Source organism: Taudactylus pleione, unplaced genomic scaffold (genome assembly GCF_031769625.1).
Source record: "Taudactylus pleione unplaced genomic scaffold, aTauple2 ptg000656l, whole genome shotgun sequence".
Classification (NCBI taxonomy): domain Eukaryota; kingdom Metazoa; phylum Chordata; class Amphibia; order Anura; family Myobatrachidae; genus Taudactylus; species Taudactylus pleione.
In genome coordinates, this window is record NW_028285058.1 from 580492 (window position 1) to 601868 (window position 21377).

The window sequence follows — 21377 nt, forward strand, 5'->3', positions numbered from 1 at the left end:
AAGATCATACATACATATGGTAATAAAAAACTCTGTGAAAGAAAAAAAAGAAACATATTGACATGTCTAACAGGGCTCCCAGGGCCGGATTAACAATGGGGCGGATGGAGCTACAGCTCCAGGCCTCCCATTGAAAATAGGCCCACAGGATACAAGGACTGCAGTGCAGACAGGAAAAAAAAAAGATTTTTTTTTTCCTGTCACCACCGACAGCCCAGCTGACTCACTTATCGGCTCACTCACCTCCCAGCTCACTCACTTACTGGCCGCCCGAAGCTGAGCCCATTGTCACCCCCAACCTCTCCTCTCGGCTGCTCGACCTAAGCCCCGCCCACTACAGCCCGCCGAAGCCCCGCCCCTATGTGCCTTAAGCTCCGCCTCCTGTACATCCTACTGCAGAGCTGTGTCCTGTGACTGTGCACCAGACCAATCGCCTAGTTCAGGAGGGAAGGCACTTCAGCCCAGCATGTCACATTCCACAGGTCAGTGTAATGTTTGGCCCCTGTGTACAATTTATGTATGTTTTGTATATATATTTGTTTTGTATATATATTTATTTACATGGCTATATATGTGTGTGTTAAATTAGGTGGGTACAGGAGCATATAATGTATAAATATGTATATATATATATATATATATATATATACACAGTATGTGTAGATATATATATATATATATATACATACATACGTACAGTATGTGTATACATATATATATATATATATACACACACACACACACACACACACACACACACACACACACACACACAGTAGGTGCTTGTTCAATCCTAGGAAAGACAGAGGGGGCACTCCGGGACTTGAGTGCACAATGTATTTACTTGAAAATGACCAACGTTTCAGAGCCAACCTTGATAAAAGAGTTGGGTGGGCTCTGAAATGTCGGTAATTTTCAAGTAAATACTTTGTGCATTCAAGTCCCGGAGTGCCCCCTCTTCTTTCCTAGGATTGAACAAGCACCTACTGTATGAATATTCCTTGGGAGGGCACCTGGGCACCCTGCCTTTAGTTTGGACTGTGAGTCCCGATTGATTTTGTGTGATATACTGTATATATAACATATATATATATATATCTATATATCACACATTGGTAAATAGAGAGGGTACAGGAGCTTGAGGCACACTTATGGGGACTAAAGTGGGTGTGGTATTATATGTCGACATTCATCATGTAGACAGTGATGGAATGCCGACATATCATCCCTGTTGGCCCACTAACATGCTCCTGATGGCTGTAGCAGCTCCAGCGCGGCTTCCGGGTCCCAGCAGTCATGACCTCTGCTGCTCCTGCCTTCCGATGAGTATTACCCCCATCCCTAAACCTAATCCCTACCCCTCCCTGTAGTGCCTAACCCACTCCTCCCCCTGCAGCCTAACCCTAACCTTCCCCTAGTGCCTAACGCCCCGGCACAGCCTAACCCTAATCCCTACCTCTAACCCTCCCTATAGGGCCTAACCTTAGCCACGCCCCCCCAATCTAACTGTAACCTCCCCTAATGCCTAACCCTCCGTGCAGTGTCTAAACCTATCCTCCTCCCCCGCCGCCTAGCCTTAACCTTCCCCTAGGTCAGGGATGGGGAACCTCAGGTCTAGGGGCCGTATAAGGCCCGCGGAGTCATTTGGTCTGGCCCTCTGAACTTTTCTCTGCTAGTCTCATCTGGCTACCAGGGTGCCTAGAATAGCACCCTGCAGCCAGAATCGATGCACCAGTGCCGCCAGGAGCCCTTACAGCTCCCTGGAAAATCCTTAGGATGCCCCGGGCATAGCTGTAATCGCCAGGGATTGTGGCCCCGCCTCATGTAATGTCACATGGAGGGAGCGTGGCCTGCACCTGGCCCGCGAATAATGTTATAAAATGGCCCTTGGAAGAGAAAAGGTTCCCCTGCCCTAGAGCCTAACCGGAATCGGTATGAAATACCGCTGGCCGCCTGGCCGACAAAAGCAGAGTTCCCGGCAGCAGAAGCCCGACAGCGCTGGAAATCCCGATCGTCGCTAAGGTAAGTATAAACTAACCTATCCCTCCTTAGGCGTGCCTAACCCTAACCTCCCTCCCAAAGTGCCTAACCCTAATCCCCCCTTCCTCGCTGCATAAACCCAAGTCCCCCGGGGGGTGCCTAACACTAACCCTCCCTCTCCCTAGCCTAACCCTCCCCCCCCCGTGGCTGTCCGCTCGCGGCGCCCGGCATCCCTTCGATCGGGATGCCAGGCGCCTGTCTCCCGGCATCGGGGAAATGACAGGCGTCTAGATATAGACGCCCGGCATTTCACCCTCGCCGGGATATGACAGTCGGGCAGCCGGCTGTCGGTATTAAGGCAGCCGGTTTCCCGATTGTATACCGGCCTAACCCCCCCACACACACACAGTCATTTTTAAATTAACTTTAATGTCAACATAATCAATATTGACATTATGACTGTCGGCTTGTATAAAACACACTAGAATACATTTAAGTAATCAACGTCTCAGAACTTGTATTCATTATTTCGTCAGGATTAGCAAAATGACAAATACAAATTCTGAAACATTGCTTACATAAACGGGTCAGTGTGTTTTATACAAGCCGTCCAGAGTGTCACACACACAAACAGCTGGCTCCAGAGCGCCCTGTGCCGGCACTGCCCCATAACCACATGACGTCATGCTGTCGTGTAGAGGGGCCTGGGCCACCGGCACCTGGAAGTGCAACACTGCCCAGAGCATCCGGAGGAGGCTGCAAAGACAGCAGGGTGTCTGTCTGGGCAGTACTGCAGCAGTGATACTGTATGCAGGGTGCAAGCACCCTGCTAGCCAGTAACAAAGGCCATAGGGTAGCGATGGTGCTGCAAACAGAGCCCTGCGCTCTGTGCAGCATCACCGGTCGCATACCTGCGGTTATGGCACTGTATGAAGTCAAAACACACCCACAACACAGGCCACACCCCTATGTAAATCACAGCTACACCTCACTAGTCACAACCCCACATCACCAGTCACACTGCTGCAGCGCTGGTCACACCCCCTGCAGCGGCACACAATAGGCCCTTCATAACTTTCAGCTCCAGGCCCATGTGGACATTAATCTGGCACTGAGGGCTCCCCAAGGGTAATTTAAACTAGTGCAAAAGAGCATAGTATATATAGCTTGCTGGGACCTATGTGCAAATATACATGCATACACAAAATAGTGTATATAATGTCTGTATACAGACATTGAAAATGATAACAAGTGCAGACACATTTTTATTATGGTTAATTTAAAAGTGGACATATAAACCCATATATCTGTGGTCACTCGTGACTATAGAGACAACCAGCTTGCGTGGGGGGGGGACTAATGTCTGAAGAGAAATGAGATGTACACCAAAATGCGCACACACCAGATACCGACCCCTATATCCAAAAAAGATAAGAAAGTACCTCATAAGTCAATCACATCATAGTACAGCCGTTGTATGAGGCAAGGCATATTGAAGATATAATGCCTGCAAAACATGAGGAAATAATGACCTAACTGGTCAGCATAATTCACCGCGCATATCCGCGGGAATGCTCTTACCTCATGCATCAGGAGTGTTCAATGAGAAATGGAGTGCATCCGTGTGATGTGTGGAGAATGAATCGATCAGCCGCTTAAAACTGGCGTCCCGATCATCCCTGAAAAAGCAGCGAGGCCAGAAGTGCGCGGTCATGTAGTGACACACTTCCGCATGTCAGCTTGACCCACACGCTTAAAGCTGGCGTCCTGATCATCCCTGAAAAGAGCCGCGAGACCGGAAGTGCGCGGTCATGTAGTGACGCACTTCCGCGTGTCAGCTTGACCCGCATGCTGTCAGAGGTAACCTAGGTGAGCGGATACAGTGGCTCAAAAGTGCCATGCATATCGCTGATACAAAACAGCTCGGCCATGACAGTAAAGCTCATTCAAATGACCGGAAATTATGGGATGTCTAAATATGGAGCCTGATCGCGCCATGTCAGTATGTCTGTACAGAACCTTAATGACACAATAACTACATATATACACTTATGACAAACATATATAAAAACTTATGACAGATATGTATAAATGATTGTATATAATTCATTTTAGTACCAAATAATTTGATACCACAGTGTTATTTAAATATATGGCTTAACACACATATTAAAATCCATCACTGAACAGACCAATATGGGTATTGACCCGTATAAATATTTCAAATCTTATACACAATTAATGACAAGCCGTTAGGTAAACATATAAATGGCACAAGTGTGCACACAGTATATTATTATCTAGATGTTATTATTTATGTGCACTAAACTATAATGGTGCATCTATTACAACATACTCGCTCAGGACGAGAGTGTGATTGTCAAACTACACATCAGGGTTAATTGCATTTGTGTTATTAAAGAAATACATTCAATGGGTTGCATTCATTTAGACCTCTGGGCATAACTGTGTCCAGCTCATAAATCCAAAAGCTCTCACGTCTTTTCAATGTGACCAGCCTATCCCTACCCTGTTTGGGTGGTATCCAATCAATAAGTTTGCATCTTAGTGAAGCTGCTTGATGTCCCTTTTCTATAAAATGCCTGGCCACTGGCTTGTCGCTAGAACCAGTTAAAAGAGCTGCTCGAATGGATGCTCTGTGGTTCGCCATACGGTCTCTAAACCTCCTAGCAGTCAGCCCTACATAATATAGACCACACGGACATATTAAGATGTATATTAAATAATCTAGAGCACAATGTAGTCTATATTTAATTTTTATTTTTCGACCGGAGTGCGGATGCGGGAACGTAGGTCCCACAATCATGGAGGCACAGGTTACACAATTGCCACACGAATAGCTCCCAGGTCTTTTCAACATGATATCTCACTTTGTTTACCAGGATACACGGTGGGTCCCATTAGTAACTGTCTCAAATTTGGCCCTCTTTAATATATTGTAGAGATCTAAAGTGGCATAGGGTTCTGCGACTTGACATGGACCACTTCCAATCAAAGTGGTAGTTCTACCTCTGTACTCTGGAAATTCACCAACCCTGTAATTTGGGTCGCAACTTGTGATGGTTCTTGGCTGCTGATGCCACCTCGCTCCTGCAGATACCATTTCCACTTCATCAGAGTTGACTTCTGGGCCACCATGTTGGCGATGGCTAGCCCAACCAGCCACTGGTAGATCTGTCCTGATGGTGACTGGCTGACTCTTGGTTGTAGTCTCCACATGCTGCAAGGCAGTATAAGCCGCTAACAGAGTCTTCTCCAAAGGTGTGTATCGGCATTGTACAGGGGCATATTGTTTAGCCCAAAACCCTATGGGAATTTTCTTCTCCCCACTGTTCACGCTCTTCTGCCACAGACTCCAGGACATTCCATGAGTTGTCACAGTTACATCCAGATAAAATGGCTGATCTGGCTGTATGGGGCCCAGGGCGTTATGCGCCTTGATAGCTTGTTTTGCAGCTTGAAATGCATCTTCTTGTTCATTGGTCCATACAAACTCGGACTTCTTTCTGGTTACATTGTAAATTGGTCTGAGAATGAGTCCCAGATGTGGCACAAAAGATCTCCAATATCCCAGTGTCCCCAGCACTTGTTGAGCTTCTTTCATTGTGGTGGGAGTCTTTAGTTGAGCAATAGCGTCCAACACCGGCTCTGGAATCTTCCTCTGTAGACCAGTCCACATCATGCCTAGAAACTTTACAGTTTGGGCAGGACCTTGTACTTTGTTCTGGTTAATTGCCCACCCTCGATCTTCCATGTAGGTGGTCAATTTGTGTAGATCTTCAGTTACCTCCTCTGCAGTTGTCCCGGACAACATGATGTCATCAATGTAGTGGTATATCTGACACTTCAGTTGTCCGGTCAGTCTCTCCAGGTCCCTGGACACAAGACTATGGCATATGAACAGACTGGGTTTCCACCCTTAAGGTAAAACTGTAGGAGCATACTCTCTCCCCTCCCAGGAAAAGGCAAACTGGTCTTGACTGCGTGGATCAATAGCAATAGAAAAGAATGCATTAGCCAGATCAATTACTGCATGCCATTCAGAAGCAGTATCTTGAATCTTCTGTAGAATTGAGACCATGTCAGGAACTGCTGCAGTTAAAGGCTGTGTGGCTTCATTCAAAGCCCGATAATCCACAGTCATTCTCCATGATCCATCAGGTTTCTTCACTGGGAACACAGGGGCATTAAATGGGCTGATGGCCGGTCTAAATATTCCTGCCTCCACATAGACCGTCAATGTCTCTGTAATTTCTTTGTGGCCACCTGGTATGCGGTATTGCTTCATGTGCACAGGGGTGTCAGGGACAGGGATATACATGGGGTCCCATTTTGCCTCACCCCTCACTACACTTTTCACTGGCAAGAGGGTGCATGTCCTTACGGCACAACCAAACACATAGGTACCCGAGGGAGTGTCTATGGACTGTCCCTTCAAAATATCCATACCTATGATATTGTCTGGCAGGTCAGACACCAGCACCTCTGCATGGAACCAAGGCCCTTTGCATAGCCGCATCTTGCAGTGACATTGTGCCGCCCACGTTTGTGTACCCCCCAGGCCTTCTACTGCTACCCATGTAGTGGCGCTAGCTGGTACTTGTGTTCTGTGGAACAATGAGACTTCAGCTCCAGTATCTAACAGAGCTGTACAGTGTGTAACAGTAGCCCCATTATCCCACGAAATTGCACATAACACATAAGGGCGTTTGTCTATGGGTTGTAATGTGCATATCTGGTATTTCACAGGCTATGATCTCCGTGCCTGTGAATCCAGAGACTCGCCTTTCAGTCATAAAGGCTGTGGTACAATCCACCCTCCCATTTTTTGAGTATCTGTTGGCGGGCGCGTCCCCAAAAAGGAGTCTAGCTCTGCCCTTACCTCAGCATAGGGTGATGGCATGGAGGAGGGGCTTCGGGGAGGAGCGGTTGGAATCACTTGCTCTGCTACTTCCTCATCTACATCACTCTTTGCTATCTGCTTGATGAGTGTTGAGTTATCACCCTTCTTTTTCAATGCTAACCACATTTTTAACAAGACATCAGTCCCAACCCCATCTATTTCTTTTCTTGGGGTACCTGCATTCAATAACTCGGAAAACATCTGTTTGCAGGATACTTTCTGACGTGTATTACTCTTGGCCTGGGGTCCCTTTTGTGTCAGCTGTCTCTGTCATGGTGCATCTGTCCCTAAATGCCCCAATTGACTTAACATTTGGCTCAATTGCCATACAGTCATACCAGCTGAGGCACCCACCATTAAATAAAGCGGGGCTTTCATGTTTGTTGGTCCGGATTTTACAAACACATCACACATCTCTTCATCCAACACACACAAATCAGGACTATCCCAGGGGGTCAGAGTAGCGCCTGTTCCATCCGTGGTCACCACTTTCACCAGCCCTCTCACACATCCCAGTAAACGCAATCTACGAATACCTTCTGTGGTGTTATGCCATGGGGTGGTAGGCATCAAAGACATTGGAGTCTTAACCACTTCACATATGGCTGCTCGTACTCCTATCAGTAGGGTCCATATACCACCCCTACTATGATACATCTGCAACTGCAAACGCACCCGGGGATCTATTGACAAAGTTCCCATTTGAGCCATCTCCCTGGCATTTAACTCAATGGAATCTCCTCCCTCCTCCCACAGTCTGAGTACCCATTCTAGAAGGGATTCATTAGCCCCCTGTCTCAATCTGCTGGACATGTCAATTAGATCTCTCTATTTCCAATCTTCCATTGCCACGGAAGCATGCTCTGTTTCTGAAGCAGTGGCTTCCTGCTCCCGTACCCCTTGTCTCGTCTCTTGTATGTTTACAGATTCGGGGGAGTTTGTACATAGAGGATTCCTCACAAACATTTGTACCCCTCCCGGTCCTGTTATAGCTGTTCTCCCATCATTTCCTACTGCTGGTAACATGGAAGGTTGATTATTTGAGTCCATAGCTATTCCATCTGCTAGGACCTGTTGCTGCTGCTGTCCACTCTCCTGTGTGGATGTACGGGTAGTATGCCTAACAGGGCGCAGCTGCCCCATTACATCTTCCTCATATTCTACCTCAGAATCACTGTCTAGCTGTTCCTAATTCTGAGCAGTAATCAATGTACGTATTTGTGCAGCATCATGTCTGATTTTTCTACCTTGCCGTTTCTTACGGTTCACTCTGGGACCGTACACAAGTCCTCAGTACAGCATTCTGTTCTCTTAAAGAATCTCGCTCTATTGTCATTTCCTGCATCTGTGAGACCAGCTCACAGACAGCCTGTGCAGCAAGATTAGAATTGGAGCCGCAGCTCGACTCTCATTTTTAGAATACATACTTAAATCAACATTTGTTAAATCTTCCAAAGGTGTTACAGTTCTGATTGGTTGCATGTATTTACAGGCAGTTTCCATCATGTCAGCCCAGGGTCCGGATCTAGTCAGCCATGAAGGAAAACTTGCCCTCTTTTTCTTACTGAATAATCGCTTAAACATTTTGTTACACAATACAGTATACAGTACTTTGCTGGGGGTCCAAATGGGATCTCCTACCTGGCTCGCCAAATGTTACAAGTGGGTTCAATCTAAAAGATCCCAGATGGGTGGATTCCCAGAAATGATACTTAAACAAACAAAATGAATATAAAAGTGTAAATTTAATATACTTAGCTACAATTGTCGATTCATTCAATAGATACAGCAATCACATCAGCAAAATCCAGGAGCCTTTATCTCAGCATCTAGAGACTGGATTACTTTCAAATGGGATCTCCTGGCACTTCTGCAGTCAGTGTGGTTCCATGAATAAGGCTGCTTCCACACTGACACAGTACAGCTAATATAGGCTAGATGCTGAGGGGAAAACTCCTGAATAGGCATTTTAAAGGGTATAAAGGTCATCTTTTGCAATACACCCAAGTAGATTGAGACAGTAGGGGGCACTGTTGTCTTAGAAATTGAGTACATTTATGGTGTGTAGTTGAAGGTAAAATCATGTTGACGCAGTCTTAAGTATATGTTATCTCATAACAATACATTTGTAATAGCTAACTAGTTAGCATTCTAAAACATATTGACATATATTGGACTGTGTCACAATCTGTATGTGTTGCAAAACCGACTGAGAGCACTGAACATCAAAATGGCTTGAAAACTCAATTTTTGTTACTCCTGTTACAGGGCCTCGCCATTTTTATTTTTTTTTTAAACACAGAAGCAGGTATCACGGATCTTCCAGATCCGAGCCTGCATTCTGTGTGCTGCTACCTCCCCCGGGTCCTGGCGCCTGCCCCACCGCCGACCGCACAGCCGCCACTAAGGCCCGCTAACGTCCCCGGGTTCTGGCTGCAGCTAACGCCCGCTACCCCCTCCCATGCCTTTCCCCCAGGTCCCGATGCAGCTAATGGCCGCTTCTTTCCCCCAAGCCCACCACCACTAAAGCCCGCAGACGACGGCCATCTTTGTGCACCCAAGTGAAGCGACAGTAAGTGGGGTCGGCTTCTACTGTGGCTGGACAACAAATTGACATTTCCTATCTATTCAATGGCTAATTCTTGAGGTAATAGTTTAAAAACTGTAACTTTCTAATTTACCTAAACCCCAAAAGTACGTACCCTGGCACAATAGCTACCTAATAAAACAAACTCCAAGTCTAAATTCGCCCCCTACCCTGAGTTATGTCTTCCCAAAAAAAAAACAAAGACTACAGCAGAAAAGTGGAGCTTTAGATTACTCCCAAAGCCAGACATGGTGGCAGAGTGAGTGCATCCTGCCACATCTATCACTAGCATTTATGTCATTTTATGTTGTACTTAGAGGAGAGATATTGTTGGATAACACAATCCCTAATACTCTGTCCTTCTTCCATAGGTGAGGATTTCCTCCAACCCAATCTCCACCTCGTCCTTTAGAGGCACCCATCGGTGTAGCTATAGTGGTTCCAGGGGGTGCCATTACTATGGGGCATACTTGCCTACTCTCCAGTTTCGGCCGGGAGCCTCCCGAAAATCATGTGGTGATCCCAGCCCCCCAGAGAAGCAAGCAAGCCTCCCGGTCGGTTGCCGTCCCCTCCGGAACCCCCCGCAATTACAACATAAACCCCAGCAGCAAGGGGGGATGATACGGTTTGTGCTGAATTGCATCATCATGACCCCGTCCCCTGTTTCACATTGCTGGTAATATCAACATTTTGTAGAGGGGGCGGGGCCAAAATAATGCAGTTATCTAGGGCACTATGAGGTATAAAATGAATAGAGCACTACTATGGGGCATAAAATGAACAACTGATGTGGAATGAGGTGTCTCTTAGAACATTGGAGTGGGAGCACCTTCAAAATGTTGCTATGGGGCCCTCAAATGTTTGGCTACACCCCTGTGCACATGGTGATTTCATGATGTACACTGAGCAATGATATCTAAACTTTCCAGCCATACTGTACATGAGGCTCCTCCATGCTGGTCACGGCACTGACAATGGCATTTAGTAGACCAAGGGATTCATTTACTAAGCTGCAGTTTATTGTGTGATTTGACAACTACTGTAAATTAGTTTAAGTTTTAAGATTTAAGCCACAATATTTACTATCCTGCAGTTTGGAGGCTGAAAACTAAAACAGGATCCTAAGTACTGAGGATTGCAATCCCCTATACCGCATGCTGCACCAGCCAAACTGCATTATAATACCAGATATGAAATGCATAAATGTATCACAGCCAATAATTTAGCCAGTGATGGTATTGCTATGCGGATGCCTATCAGAGAATCACATGACAATCAACCATATGGTCTTAATCACTGGAAAACGGCCAAAACTGATTGTTCAAATTGGTTAAATTAGTTTGATCTAACCAATTTGCCTGAACAACTATTTTGTCTGTTTTCCAGTGAGCAAATGGTCAATTGTCATTTGCTCCCATACATTACCAGGTTTTCATTCCAACCAGATTGGACAGATATCTGACAGATAATTATATAGTGTATGCCCAGCATAAGTAATGTGAATTGATAACCTGATATAACAGCTGAGATGCTAATGATTAAAGTTCTGTTAGCTGGAGAGCTCAGTACACCCAATCAGCCAATCAGAAGTGACCAGCTGGTACTGCTGGTTGTCACCATCATTGTGTATGGTTGCACCAGCACTCCAGCCACCGCAAGAGATACATCTCCAGTCAGGTGTATCTACCTTTAAGTCTGCATCAGTCATAATTATGAGAACACGCCCCCTTTCCTTCATTTCCTTCCCTTCCTCATGCCACTGCTCCAGGGCCTAAGAAATCCTAAATGCATACCTCCCAACATGACCCTCTCCAGGAGGGACACAATGCTCTGGTCCTGGACTTCCCTGGTAATTTATGAGAGGTGGAGCTGCAGCACAGTCCATAATTCAAATAGGGGAGTCACACCAACTGCCAGTGAGTCCCAGCCAGTGATGTTTGGCAGCGTGTGAAATGACAGTTGGTGTGGCTCCCCTATTTGACTTTTGAACTACGCTGCAACCCGGCTCTTACCAGGGAAGTCCAGGACCAGAGCATTGTGTCATTCCTGGAGAGGGTCATGTTGGGAGGTATGTAAATGTATCTGACTCAAAACAATAGATGTACGTCGAACACTACATGAGCTTCACTCTGTATATGTTTCCACAGATGCATAGTATGGGCCTGAATGTATCACAGACACACACAGTGCACAGATAATACACATCACGCTGTGTGTAATAATTACATTTCTGCTCATCCCAATTATGTGTTTTGATTTACTGACATATAGTTATCACATTGTATTTACTATTAACCCCCAATGCCCTGCCTGAGATACATAGCAGCCCCCTGCCAGGGCACCTAGTGATGTCACAGTGGCAGCTGATGATGTCACTATTGGAGGTATGATGGGTATAATAAGGCAGCTGGATGCTTCCTGTGTCATATCTGATATTGCTGGACTAGTGACAGTACAGATATTTCTCTTCTCATTTCTGAGTGGATAAAATGATATTAAGATGAAGAAGGTGGGAAATAACCATCCTAAGGACCATCAAATGACTGTAAGTATCTCTTATAGAGCCATGGACTCACAGTATTACTGATGGGTAATGATAATAGGTCACTGCTATATGATTTCATATAAGTTCAGGGTAGAGTTAGATACATTAGTTTTAAAAACTCCCTTTTTCTTTGTATTTATACTATTTACTATTAATAACTGTTTTGCTTACTAGCTTTCCAGACTTTCAAATAATTATGTTAATGTTCTAATTTCAAATTATTTAAAATAACAGCAAAAATATAGTGAAATGTTGTTATACCAGGGGAAGTGCATCTATATCACTGTTTGGTTTGCTTTATATATTAGTGGTTTTTGCCACTATAGGGAGATTACCTTGGTATTAATAATCCTGCATTGTTCTTATGTCTGTTTCATTATTCACAGGTCGCTCTGCGCATCCGTCCATTTAACAGGACAGAGGCCAAGAGCAGCGCCCGATGCATTGTACACCAGCTCGGGCCACAGGTAAGAAGATGCTAATAGCATTATTTTAGTTTAAACAACGGAATTAGTTTAACATTAAATACGATTAATTATAAAAGTGTTCTTTACTAATACATTATTCTTAGATGTATTTGTTGTTTAAATTTTACAGCACATTTATTTATTTTTCACATATATATATATATATATATATATATATACACACACATATATATATATATATATAACATATATATATATATATATATATATATCTGTATTTATAATTACGATAAGAAAATGTTTTGCTCAATGTATCGGAGGTGGAACACTATCCACAGTCCCCATATACCCGTAAGCAAATCAGAGTAATAACCAGCTGCACAGATAGTGCCAGGTGTCACCTCGCTGTGCACAAGAAATGGGGAAATCATGGACCATTGCTGGACTATGTAAATGCTGGGCCTGCTGCAAATCACCATTGCAGGGCTCCTAAGCTGCTCCTCCTTCTTAGTAACCAGCTGAATATGTTTGTCAGACAGGGGTGTAACCCCTCAGACCCGTAGGAAGTGGTGAGCTCTCTGCTTGTGGCTTCCTATTGGTCTGTGTGGTCACACACCCCTAGGCAGCACCAGCTATAGCTATATCCTCTGAAGATAGTGTGAGGAGAAGATGTATCTATGTTTATACTGCAGAGGGGCCGGATAACATCTTCCATCTCACCCTATCTGCCCAATCCAGGGCTCTCGGTTCAGTGGGGAAAAAATGATGTCATGCACATATTTAATGGACAGTAATATATGGCAATAACCTCCAATAAGTGGGTTATGCTGAGAATTGTAGTTCCACGATAGGTAGCAAACCAGTTAAGACACAATCCAATAAGTTATTATTATAATATGTCTCACAGTTGGAAGGACCAAGCTTATGAGTTAGACCATTCTGTGTCTTAAGGGCCTAAGAACCAGTGACTAGAAGACTTTTTATAGATATTAGCAAAATGTTCCTGGAAACTGTGCTGAAATACTGATAAATATGACTCTATAATCCCAGATCACGTTCCCATGTGTGACTTTGCTTTTATCCATTTATATAAACTGGACTTAAGATCTTCTGCTCCAGCTGCAGAGGTGCTTGTAGAGCCTGGTGACATATAGTGAACATGTGTCTTCTCTTTCCTTACAGACAGTACTACTGCAGGACCCTGGCGAGGATCCTGATGATGTCCTGCGTTGCTGCAGGACCAGGGAAAGGACGTTCACCTTTAATAAGGTGTTTGATCAGGCAGCTACCCAGGTGATTGTAATCCTGATCTATTTACAATGAATAATAAGAGTTAATAGTATATATAACATAGTACTCAGGTACATATTATTATTATCATTCATTATGTGGCGCCACAAGTGTTCCGCAGCGCCTGACAAAGTACATGAACAAATAAGTAACCAGTGACTTACAATCTTATGAGAGGAGGGTTCCTGTGTGCTGTCTCTGAACGGGTCCTCCCCAAACCATTGTACACGAGGTATAGTCCCTGGTACTGTGCCAGAGCCTATTGTGCAGGCATACTGTATATCTCTGGGAAAATGGTGCCACAAGGTAGATTTCTTTTGAGGCAGCTGTATGGTAAGTACATACAATGGGTGTATGGAGTGCGGTGTGGGCCCCCCTGGATTCAGGTGCCAATGTGCACCACACACCCTACACCCATTATACATATGGCAGCGCTGCTCATGCTGCATCTTGTAAGGGAATAAAATAGCGCATGAGAACAATTTATCACCATATGTGACTGTAGCATCAGCCAGTAATGCCTGTACAGCTGTCATTTCTCCTTATTCACTATAGGGCATATTGTTACATTATTTTCATGATTGCTTATGTAGCATCAATAAATGTGTCTCATTTCAGGAGCATGTCTATCAGTCCACCATGAAGAACCTAGTGGATGATATCATCTCGGGGTACAGTGCTGCTATATTTGCGTATGGCCCTACAGGTAATATTAATGTTATTAATACATACCGTATATACTCGAGTATAAGTTGACCCGAATATAAGCCGAGGTACCTAATTTTACCACAAAAAACTGGGAAAACTTATTGACTCGAGTATAAGCCTAGGGTGGGAAATGCAGCAGCTACTGGTAGTAATCCCCCCTCTGGTACTGTCCCCAGTAGTAATCCCCCCCTGGTAGTGCCCCCAGTAGTAATCCCCCCCTGGTACTGCCCCCAGTAGTAATATCCCCCCCTGGTAGTGCCCCCAGTAGTAATACCCCCCCTGGTAGTGCCCCCAGTAGCAATATCCCCCCCTGGTAGTGCCCCCAGTATTAATCCCCCCCCTGGTAGTGCCCCCAGTAGCAACATCCCCCCTGGTAGTGCCCCCAATATTAATCCCCCCCCTGGTAGTGCCCCCAGTAGCAATATCCCCCCCTGGTAGTGCCCCCAGTATTAACCCCCCCTGGTAGTGCCCCCAGTAGCAACATCCCCCCTGGTAGTGCCCCCAGTATTCCCCCCCTCCCTGGTAGTGCCCCCAGTAGCAACATCCCCCCCCTGGTAGTTCCCCCATTATTAATCCCCCCCCTCTGGTAGTGCCCCCAGTAGCGATATCCCCCCCTGGTAGTACCCCCCGGTAGTAGCCCCCCCAGTAGAAAGAAATGTAAAAAAAAAACACTTACCTGTAACCCCGCTCCTGGTCCCGACGCTGCTACAGGCTCCTCCGCCGCTTTGCATAATGGGAGAGACGTCGTCATGACGACGTCTCTCCCATTACCCACTGCGGGAGCCGGAAGATGGCTCCCGCAGTGGGAGCAGCAGTAGCCGCTGAGAGTCTGACAGACTCTCAGCGGCTGCTGATTACACCAAACACATAGCTGCCGGCTCCGGCGGCTGTGTGTTTGGCAGTGTGTAGCGCTGACCGAACTCCGTCCGGTCAGCGCTACACACGCGGTGCAGGCTGTGTCACAGTGACACAGTCTGCACCGCGGCCCGCATGGTACGCTACTCAGCAGCGTACCATGCGGGCATGACTCGAGTATAAGCTGAGGGGGTGCTTTTTCAGCACAAAAAATGTGCTGAAAAACTCGGCTTATACTCGAGTATATACGGTAAGTCTAATTGTTTATATTGTATGTGTAAAAGTAGTGAGCTGGTGAAATGAGTGGTGGTAAAACATGTGACCATCTGTACTGTTAGTAATTGTGAGCTAGTAGTTTCCTTACGGGCTGTGCAATTATCCAGGTGGTTCCAGAAAGTGAGACGTTAGGTACATGGCACAATCCGGGTCTGAGCACTGAATCCTCAGTATAGTGATGACAGATACAGGATAATAGATGAACATTTAAATTGAAAACATCCAATAAGGGCACAAGTTATAGTTATTAAGGATAACTCTTCTATTTGGGGCATGGTAATAGCATGAGAATGGTGACCAGTGTGGTAGTTAGAAGGTAAATCTCATTTACCAAAATATATCATTAAAGATTTGGTCTATAGTCTAACAATATATTACACTATAGCTGTACTGGTAAAATTGTATTGGATCACATAACTATGTCACTATGTTGTTTTTAATAAAAGCTCCCAAATGTGCATATATTAGATTTTTATATAGCATCTTAAATAATGTTTACATTTTAATGTTTACATTGTCAGCATGTGATAGGCTGTGGTTACCGCTACTTCTAACTCTTACTGACCAGGGAACAGGTGCACCCATCCAGGCCCGCTGAGAGCTGCGGTGGGCCGGGGTAATAAGGGGCGTGGCCTAATTGTGGGAGGCGTGGCCACACCCCCTTCCCGGTAAAAAAAAAGATATGCAGCGCCGCTAAGCGGCGCTGCGTGCTGGGGAGGGGGGCGCTCTGTGCCCCCTCAGCCCTGCTCAAAGCCAGGGGGGCACGATCAGTGTGATCGCTCCCCCCCCACAGGCATAGGAGACTGCTGTGGCTGCTGCTCAGTAGCCACGAGCAGTCTCCACTGCAGCTCAGCACACGCTGTGTGCTGGGCTGCTGTGAGGGAGGGGGAGTGGCGCCGGACCCGGGCCCCCGCCGGGCCCCTCAGGAAGCCCGGGCCGGGTAATCTGTACCCGCTCCCCCCCCTCTCGGCGCCCCTGCACCCATCACCAAATATGGAGGCAGCATTTTATGGGCAGAACAAATATAGAATAGTGCACAGTCTACCCATTCACTAACAAGCGGTGACATCCCTGAGAGAGTGACCTGATGAGCAGCATCCTGATGAATATTGGCTTAGTCACATGATGTCTGTCACTGTTCATTACTGACATGACACATTGTATAATTACATATCTGCCATTCTTTCTTATAACGTCAGTGAGTGTATGCCTAATACCTTTATATTTATCACAGGCACCGGGAAGACCTTTACTATGATGGGCAATGGCCATGAGCCCGGAGTGATATTACGCACTCTGAAAGATCTATATAAGACCATCGAGGTGCAGAGAGGGCAGAATATATTCTCAGTGTCAGTGTCCTATGCTGAGGTAATATGTGAGGAATATGTGCTTGGTTTATACTCTATGTGTCTTATTTAGAGGTAGATGGAACTCTGGGGGTTGGCATAAGATATGCATTTACATACTGTGCATGTACGGGCAGCGGCGAGCATACATAGGCCAAGTAAATTGCAGCATAATTAGACATGACGCAAAGGCAGATTTTGGGTTATGCGTCTATTGCCGGAGCTGGAGAGCCGGATGCAACTACACAGAGTGATGATAACTGTTAGCAGCGATATCCTCAATTGGCTGATTGTGTATCTACCCCATCAGCTGATAGTAGTAGATTCATTAGAATCCCGGCTATGTTATATGGAGTCACGGCAATATATTCACATTACTTAATTCATACCACTAGGACTACTGCAGGATACAATCATCTATTTTCAGTTTTGAATGAGGTAACAACAGTTGTTAGTATTATTATTAATTATTATTATTATTATTATTATTATTATTATCCTGTATTTATATGGAGCCACGGGGGTTCCGCAGTGACTAACAACTGAGCAAACAAGAAAACAGTGACTTACAGTACAAGACAATGCTGGACAAATACATTGTATATTATAAATATTGCTGCAACAGCGGTCATAACACTGAAATAAGTAGCACGTTTGCAGAAGTCAAGGGTTAGGTGCTATAAAAAATAGTAAGGGAAGGAAAAGCACATTGGGAAGAGGGCCCTGCTCGTGGAAGCTTATATTCTCAATGATAGGGGCAGACAGACAGGGGTGACACAGATGGGATAGACAGTGAGTATGGGACAGAGTGTTAGGATGAGAGATGGAAGGCTTTGATGAAGATGTGCGTCTTGAGAGCCTGTTTGAAGTTTTGAAGAGAGGTGAAGAGTCCGTCAGGGAGAGGTAGAGAATTCCAGAGGTAGGGAGCAACATGTGTAAAATCTTGGAGGCAATCAGTTGGCAGGAGAAGCAGCAGTCATTAGTGGAACAAAGAGGACAGACGGGCGTGTGAAGGGAAATGAGGTCAGAGATGTAACTGGGAGAGGATTGGGTGATGGCTTTGTAAGTGAGTGTGAGGAGCTTGAATTGGGTTCTGAAAGGGAAGGGCTTGTAGGAGAGGGGAGGCAGATGTAGTGCATTTGGGGAGGAAGATGAGCCGAGCAGCAGAAATGAGGACAGATTGGAGAGGCGAGAGACAGTAGTCGGGGAGGCCAGATAGGAGGAGGTTACAGTAGTCCAATCTGGAGATGACCAATGGTTGGATGAGGGTCTTGGTAGCATCCAGGGTGAGATCGAGTCTGATCCTGGAGATATTTTTGAGATGGAAATGGCAGGACTGCGAAAGGTACTGGATGCATGGTTTGAATGTGAGGGAAGAGTCAAGGATAACTCTAAGACAGCGCACTTAGGAGCTCGAAAAGATGGTTGTGCCATCAATAGATAATGAAATGATGGGTAGTGAGGTTATGTGGGGGGGTGTCCAGGAATGATGATGTTTGTCCATGCAAGATGACGTTTTGCCTCTTTCTGAGTCCCGTTTTTTGGAGGGAAAAATCCGAACTCGGCTTGCAAACTCGAACCTATCCGAGCCTGCACATCCCTCATTTTAAATAATTTCATTTTTACTGCAATCACTGTATCTGTGTACACTATATGGAACATGCCACTTAAGCATTTATTAATTGTGTAAAAACTACTAATAACACTATCAATCCACATCTCTACACCATCTTTGTGTTATTGTGTGCTATACACACTTATTACACCTGACATACACCTGCAGCAAATGCTGTATTTCAGCTGGATGCATCTTGAGATTATTCTGGCCCAACAAATGCATGAAATAAGCTTTTTATGTGTCTTCCTTATGTACATTCTGCACACATATGCAGCCAACTGTAACTGATCCCCCTACATATAATAACATGTAATTGGGCATAACTAGCAATTACCAGGCCCGTAAAAGTTTGAGGGGGCAACTGAGACCCCCTACTCTGCTTTTTTAAAAATTCATGGGACTGGTGCAGAACTGAAAGCTAAGATGGGCCCCTGCCCTATATGTACATACCCCAAAAAACTTTTCTTCATTATATACAGCATCTGGAGAACCACAAGTAACACAAGACCTTTCCAGAGAGTAAATGTGGATTACACACTTGTGCTTGTATTGCAGATAGTGATTATTCCTAGTATTGCAGAGAGTGATTATTCCGTCATTACATTTTCAGGTCTACAATGAAACCGTTCGGGATCTGCTAAGACCGTCCTCTGGATGTTTGAACCTTAGAGAGGATCCCTACGGCAACACCAGGATAGAAGGGATTGCAGAGTTCTTCCCCAGCAGTCCTGAGGAGGTGACTATCATTAGTCTGTGCTACCCTTATGCAGTGTCCATGCTTCACCACTAGTCATCCCTGTCTATATTATTATTATTATTATTATTATTATCTTTAAATTATAATGCACCACAAGGGTTCTGCAACACTGAACAAGGGGGATACAAATGACAATAAGTTATATAAGTACAGACTAATATAAACAGTGTTGCTGTCTGTAAAGAACCTATTAATGTGTGAATGAATAAGCAGAGCCCATGACTATGTGATCGCTGGTGTAGTGACCCTGCTGTAGCTATAACACATGGGCAAGTGTAACTTTATTAGTTGTTTTGTGTAACCATAAGAGTGTTGGTGCATCTATATTACTTTCTTTTTCAGGCCATCGCATTACTGACTAAAGGGAATAAGCGCCGCTCTAAGGCAGCCACAGCTGCCAATAAGAACTCATCCCGCTCCCATGCTATTGTACAAGTCACCGTAAAGCAGACGAGCAATGATGGAGTGTGCACGGGCCGGCTGTACATGGTAGACCTGGCGGGATCAGAGCGAGCATGCCAGGTATCACTTGTGTTTTACATAACATTATCATTTCTTTGTATTTCCCCTGCAATGTCAACGAGGTAAATATCGTAAGTTTGCTATCCTTCTGCAGTGTTCATGCTTCACCACTAGTCGTCACTGTCTACTCTACAGAGAGAAAATTTGTCTGTCACACCAGTCCCTGGCCCATTGCAGCTTACACTCTAAATTCTCTAACACACACATGCAGCCAAGTCACCTACCAGTATGATTTTGGAGAAAACCAGAGCACCCAGAGAGAACCCTGGCAATCACAAAGAGGAACATACAATGTATTTTCAGGAATATAGAAGGCTACTAAAGCTGCACTATGCTAAATGCTTTGGTTTTCACCAATGAGCACAGATAGTGCACCCAGAGCACGCTTGCATGTGTGCCTACTATCCGCTCTAAGGGAAATCCTCTGCAACCTAGAGAACAATCACCAGATGTGCACTGTGCAAGATGTTGGTCCAGGTCTGCTCTGTAGGATGAGGAGCAGTGGTGCACCAACACCATACATATTATGCTAGGGTCACCTTCCCTCCTCCTAACTCCTCTCCTTCACCTTTATATTCTTCCGCTCCTCCGCAAATGCCGCCACCTTGCTTGTTAAAGTTAAACCCTGATGGAAATCTAGGTGCACTCACACACAGAAACATAACAGGGCATAATTGCACCCATGGCCACCCCTGCCCCCTGAGCGCACCATGTCATGATGTTGCATGTATTGTATAACATCATTGTGTCGTGCAGGGGGGCTGTGGTTGGCAGCTCTAATAAGCGCAGAGCTGGCAGGGTGTCCTTAGGACGCATGAAGGGGTGCATATACTGTGCAGGGTGCCCATCTGGAGTGTCTGCAGGATGCTCCATGGGTGCTGCTGCAGCAATCCTGGCAGTAGGGTTCCGGGGTGGCACTGGTGTCCCATAGCTAGTTATCACCCTGCTCACACAAAGAGGCACATGGTGAGACCAAAGCTGCTTTTACACTGTGCAACGTAAATGACATCCGTTATGTGTATAATTATCAGAGAGATAAGTAGTCCTAGGGTAGTCCTTGTCCTGTAGTCTGAGGTGACATGTAATATAAGCTCTTTCCTTTCATTACAGCTCTAATGAACGTCGTAATTTGTTTTTGCATCTTTTTGTAGTGAAGGAGATATAACAGAGTCTTTCATGTGTATAGCTCTTATTTCTTGTGTCTGTATAACTCCCTAAGTGTGGCCTTTCTCCCCTTACAGCGGTGATTCCCAATCTGTTACCGGCCACCTCCCCCTTGGTTACATACATTTATGTCAGTGACCCCCACCCACTGAGACCTTACTCATAACAATTATATAACATGTTGATTAAAGTCATTTTTGAATTAATAACATAAACCAGTATCAAATTAATGATACTAATAATGGAATTACATTTTTTCTTTAGTAGCTTGGGATAAATTACATGCAGTGAGAAAAGCATGTCGGCCAATATCACTAACTAAAACTAAGGTGAATGGGAGTCACTGTCTTAGGACACAAATGGAGTAAATTGTG